At 47.3% G+C, this 6,056-nt stretch overlaps 1 long non-coding RNA gene across 1 annotated transcript in view; it reads right to left on the minus strand.

Moving 5' to 3' along the window:
• LOC135290861 (uncharacterized) overlaps nucleotides 1-6,056 on the minus strand; it is a 119,947-nt gene that overhangs the window by 90,523 nt on the left and 23,368 nt on the right. The gene's annotated exons all lie outside the window — the stretch shown is intronic.

Here is a 6,056-nt window from a genome sequence, read left to right on the forward strand (position 1 = left end):
AAATGCAATAAATTATATCAAAAAGTATTAATTTTTCTCCTACAGGCAATGGAGACGAATAGCTGTATTGTATAGGTTAATTACACCCTTAACCTCCAAAGGAAAAAGAGGAGTTACCATGCATGCTGCACAGCATAGTGTGAGGAGCCAATGAGTTTTGTTAGGCCTCAGCAATGGCTGTCAGAGGCCTGTGCAGGAGGGGCTGCACAGGTGCCATGGCCAGGAGGCAGCCAGGAGAAGATGCAGGAAAGCCTTGTCTCCGGGGAGACTTTGCCTGGCCTCCATTCGATGTGTCCCACGGGACAGGCAGGGGGACAGCAGGGGGACACCGAAGGCACTGTACCCCAGAGACACTCTCCCGTCAGACGGAAAAGGTCTCTGCCAATGGCCTGCCGTGGGACACCGGGCTGGGCCGATGCTCTCCGGTCGGCAGGCACGCTCGGGGGGGAGCCGGGGGCATAAAAGGGAGCTGTGTCACAGGCTCCGCGGGCTGTTCTGTCCCTGGCCTTTTGACTCTTTTGGGGGCTTTTCGAACTTGCTTTTGGAGTCCTGTCTTTTGGCTCTCCTGCCCTCACTGGCTCTTGCTCGCCCTCGCGTCTGTCCTGCCTCGCTGTGTGCCCGACCGACGCCCTGCCCGCTCCGCCCCTGCCTGAGGCACCTGTGATGCAGCGGCCCGAGCCAGCCCGCCGCCCATCCTCGTCGCGACTGCCCGAGATCCTGGCCCTCCTGCTCACGCTCCTGGCCCTCCTGCCCACGCTCCTGGCCCTCCTGCCCACGCTCCTGGCCCTCCTGCCCCAGCTCCTGCCCCTCCTGCCCGAGCTCCTGGCCCTCCTGCCCCAGCTCCTGCCCCTCCCGCCCGAGCTCCTGCCCCTCCTGCCCGAGCTCCTGGCCCTCCTGCCCACGCTCCTGGCCCTCCTGCCCCAGCTCCTGCCCCTCCTGCCCCAGCTCCTGCCCCTCCTGCCCGAGCTCCTGGCCCTCCTGCCCACGCTCCTGCCCCTCCTGCCCCAGCTCCTGCCCCTCCTGCCCGGGCTCCTGGCCCTCCTGCCCCAGCTCCTGGCCCTCCTGCCCCAGCTCCTGCCCCTCCCGCCCAGGTTCCTGGCCCGCCTCCCCGAGCTCCCCTCACGCCTGCCCGGCGGGCAGCGGGCACAGCCCCGCCTCGGCACAGCGACGGCACGCCCCGACCTGCGCTGGTAACGCCCTCTTTTCCCTCTGTCTCACCTCCATCTATCTCTCCGTCTCTCTATTTTCCCTGCCCTTGCTCTGTCTTCTCTAGCCCTCCTTAGTAGGGTAGATCCTTGTCATTTAAGGGGTTTTTTTGTTACCGATGAAAAGTTGTCATATACAATGTTTGCCTCCTTTGCCTTACTTTCGTTCCTGACCATTTATTTATAAAATAACTCCTTACAGTTCCCTGCGGTGGAACATGACACATACTCGGTGTATAAACTGGTTGAAGTCGGCAGGTAGGGGCCAATCAACACTGGGGGCCAGGCTGGGCATCAGAATGAGAGACCTTATATCGTACAGCATTTGTTTCTCTTAGGCGTTATTCTCCTCTTCCCCTTCTTTTCATTGTAATTATAGATATTGTGATTACTGTTACATTTTTTCATTTACTTATCAGTTCTTATCTCAATCCATAAGTTTTAATTTTATTTCAATTCTTCTCCACACTGGGTGCCAAAAAATACTGTCATGTTGTAGCTCCAGCCAGCAACCTGGCTTAAGATCAAGATAACAAAAAATTTAAATAGCATCAAAATAATACCAATGATAATCATAGAATCACAGAATCTTTTAGGTTGCAAAACCTGTAAGACCTTGAGTCCAACCTTTGATCAGCCATCCTGTCAACTAGACAGCAGTACTAAGTGCACATTCAGTCATTTCTTGAACACCTGCAGGGCTGGTGACTCCAGCACCTCTCTGAGTAGCCTGTTTCAATACTTGAGAACCGCTTATATAATTAAATTATTCTTGATGTGTATGTTGAATCTCCAATGGTACAGCTTCAGGCCACGTCCTCCCTGTCACTGGCTGCCTGAGAGAAGAGACTAATCTCCCCACTGCTACACTCTCTACACAGGTCTCTCCTGAGCCTCAAAATAAAACCCAGCTCCCTCAGCTGCTCCTCACAGGATTTGTGCTCCAGACCCTGCCCCAGCTCCACTGCCCTTCTCTGCACTCTCTCCAGCTCCTCAGTGTCTCTCTTGCAGTGAGGGCCCAGCACTGGACACAGCACTGGAGCTGTGGCCTCAGCAGTGCCCAGTACAGGGGACAATCCCTGCCCTGGCCCTGCTGCCCACACCATGGCTGATCCAAATGCCTTTGGCCTTCTTGGCCACCTGGGCACAGCCTGGCTCATGTTCAGCTGCTGTCACCAGCACGCCCAGGTCCTTTCCAGCCTCTCTGCCCCAGCCTGTGGCACTGCCTGGGGTTGCTGTGACCCAGGGGCAGGACCCAGCACTGGACCTTGTTGAACCTCACACCACTGGCCTCAGCCCATGATCCAGCCTGCCCAGATCCCTCTGCAGAGCCTCCCTGCCCTCCAGCTTGGTGTGGCCTGCAAACTTTCTGAGGGTGCACACAACCCCCTCATCCAGATAATAAGAAGGACTGATCCCAGACCTGAGGTTTGGGAAACCCCAGTAGTGACTGGCCACCAATAATAGGTAAGGCCGTTCACCACCACTCTGGAAATGGGCATTATGCCAGTTAAAGCAGTGAAGAGTGCACATCTCCAAGCAATGACCAGCCAGTCTCTTCAGGATAACACCATGGGAGACAGTCTCAAAAGCTTTGCCAAAGTCCAGGTAAACACCTCCACACCCTTTCCATCATCTACTAAGCAGGTCACTTGATCATAAATGGAGATCAGGTTGGTAGGCAGGACTATTCAAAAACCCATGTTGGCTGGGCCTGATCCCCTGGTTCTCCTGTATATGCTATGTGATTGCACTCAAGATGATCTGTTCCATAATCTTCTCTAGCAGCAAGGTCAGGCTGACAGGCCTGTATTTCCCTGGATCCTCCTTCTTACACTACTTGTAGATATGACCATTGGCCAGCCTCCAGGTACCTGGGACCTCCTTGGTTTACCAGGACTGACCAAAGGTAAGGAGCAGCTTGGCGAGCTCTTCTGTTACCTCCCTCGGTACCCTTGGATAAATCCCACTTAAATCCCATTTATACACTTATGAATGTCTAAATGGCTCAGCAGGTCAAGAAATACTTCCTCCAGGAATCTGGAGAATGCAATCTGCTCCCTGTCCCTGTGTATAAGCTCAGCCTTTTCCTCATCCTTGGTGACTGTGTTCCCCCTTCATCCAATAATGACTAGAGATACACTTACAGACTTACCTGCCACTTGTTCTGAAGGTCATAAACCTTGGGTTTTTTCCTGAGTTTGTTCAAAATATATTCAGCTGGTCTTATTCTGTGACAGCTTGTCTTTTGCCATATAATAATAATTAATAATTAAGAGGGAGAGGGAGAGGGAGAGAGTAATGACACCCATAAGAAATAAGTGATGTACAGTACAGTTGCTCACCACCAGCTGTCTGATGACCAGCCCAATCCCCAGGGCAATCAGTAGCTCCCAGCCTAGTGTCTCCAATACATGTACTGGGAATTACACTCCCTTTGGCCAGTTTAGGTCAGCACTTCTGGCCATGCTCCTTCCCAGAATCTTGTGCTCCTGTTCACTGACAGAATGGCAAACTGAAAAGTCCTTCCTTTAGGGTAAGCACTAATTAAAACAACTAAACCATCAGTGTGTTATCAATATTATTCTCATTCTAAGTTCAAAATGCAGCACTGTATCACCTACTAGGAAGAAAATTAACTCTGTCCTAGGCAAAATCAGGACTTGGGAGTACTCTAGGTGAGAAACTTGAATGGTGTCATGTTATTCCTACAAAAAAAGGTGTGTAAAGGTCCATATAGAGTCATGTCAGTTGTAGCAAGGCCTGTAATCTACAGTCCAGCAAACTTTTTACTAAGTAATACAGCACTGCACCTCTAGGATTGTATGTTTTGAGACGTGAAACTTTGAAATTCAAGTTAATTACTTTAATTTTTATCATTCAAATACTATCTGTAAATTGTGATTGTGTATAAATTTATATAAATAAATTAGTCATGTATTAATTACAAGGTTTCTGCAAATTATAGTGCTGAGAATGGGATCAAGACTGATCAAAAAGTCAAAATTCTCAAGGGGTTTTGGATCCAAAACTTAATTCACCACTCAGCTCATTAATTCACATGGCAAATCAAAGGCCACTAACACTTGGATACTGGGTTTTTTTCAGCTCTATAAGCATAGAAATTTAGAAAATAAATTATTATGCAGTGTTTAAATGTTTCATACCACAGTGGTTGCAGCTAAACATCTTGAAAGGACATGGTGCTCACAGAGTAGGGGCATTATCTTGGGTCATCCCTGGGGATAGAGCAACATCTTGTGTCTGGCTGGAAGTCAATATTTATTTCATACATCACTGGTAATCAGGGGCCACTGGACTAAGTCCCAGGCTGCAAACAGTTACTAATATTAGCTTTTCCTGACTTACAGGTATACAGGGACTACACTCTAGGTCAGAGTGGTCTGCCCAATGATCAGGAATTTGCTCCTCCTCATAATAGCATTGTTTTTTTCTGCAGGAACCTCTCCTGATGGCCTTCTAAATATCTGGATCTTAAGTCTACAGATTCACTCCCAGTCTTACTTGAGTTGCTCTGTTTCTTAATTCATTTAATTTACATGATTTGCATGGCACAAAGAAACCATAATCTCTGCAAATCCCTTTTGATCACTCAAATGTGCCTAAGAAATGCCAAGGATTAGATTGGTTCTCAGTCTTCCTGATGAGTGTTAACACCAACACAGAAAATCTATTCCCACAGTACTGTAGCAGAAATAAAATGTTTTTAAATGAACTTATCATTAACTCCCACTAGATATTTACTCATAAAAAAAGTCCCTGATTCAAGAACATCTTTGAAGCTGCCTCTTAAAAAGAGGAAGCACATGAAGATCCAGAGCATTTCCTAGTACAACTATGAAATCTGAATCACAAATTGCCTCTTTACAAGGGCTGTGATACTGTTTCTATTGAAGTGTGTTTTACTGTTGGAATGTAACCAGGATTTGATGGAAAGCATTTCTATAAACTTTCAAAATTGTTGTGTGGAAAGCCTTGGAGGAAAGGCTAAAGGGAAGATCAAAAGAGCGACAAATAAGTTTGTGGAAGTGATTACATCAGCTGATGCCTGTGACAAGGAGAGACCCAGAAGGGTCAGATCATAGACAGATACTTTTTACAGAATTGCTGGGAGCCATCTGCACAAGCAGAATCAGGCTAGAGCATCTTTCTGAAAAGGCTCATTGAAAACATTATAAGAGACACCATTAGTGTAAAGTCTAGAAATTTTTTCCTGATCTCAGTCAGCTCACACATGGTGATGTCTAGACAGTATTAGAAGAAAACCAAGAGGCCTTGAGGGTACAAAATTTTTCTGTATTCACTGACATCTGCTTCATGCCTCTGTATAGCATTTGGTTCCTAGCTTCTGCCTCTAGAGGCAAGAGTGACCAATCAGTCACCTCCTGGCACTACTTTTGTAATGACTCAAAGCTATGCTCAACAGCCATCTCTAGTTTTTTACCATATTCTGACTGATTGGTTTATAGTGGGCTTGAAACATTAGTGCTTTGATTCAGATGGCTCAAATAAAAAATTTACATTTTCCTTTTTCATGCTAAAACAGCCCAAACTCAAATGAACAAACAATCCAGAAAATAACTAGAGATGCACCTCATCAGTGTTAAATGATAACTCACAAAGCGTGGCAAGCAAGCCAGCCTCTGGGTGAATCTCTGCAAAAGTGGAAGGGTGGCAGGAAAATAAACCTAACCTCTACCACAGAAAGTCTTTCACACTGTCATTCAAAGCCATTTTTTTCCCATCCATATCAATAATCAGTTGAGGAATAAATTAGGCTGTAACTCTTTTTCTGAGAAATCTGAAAAAGCAATTATTGTCTTCAGATCA

The sequence above is a fragment of the Passer domesticus genome, chromosome Z, assembly GCF_036417665.1.
Source record: "Passer domesticus isolate bPasDom1 chromosome Z, bPasDom1.hap1, whole genome shotgun sequence".
NCBI classification, from domain to species: Eukaryota; Metazoa; Chordata; class Aves; order Passeriformes; family Passeridae; genus Passer; species Passer domesticus.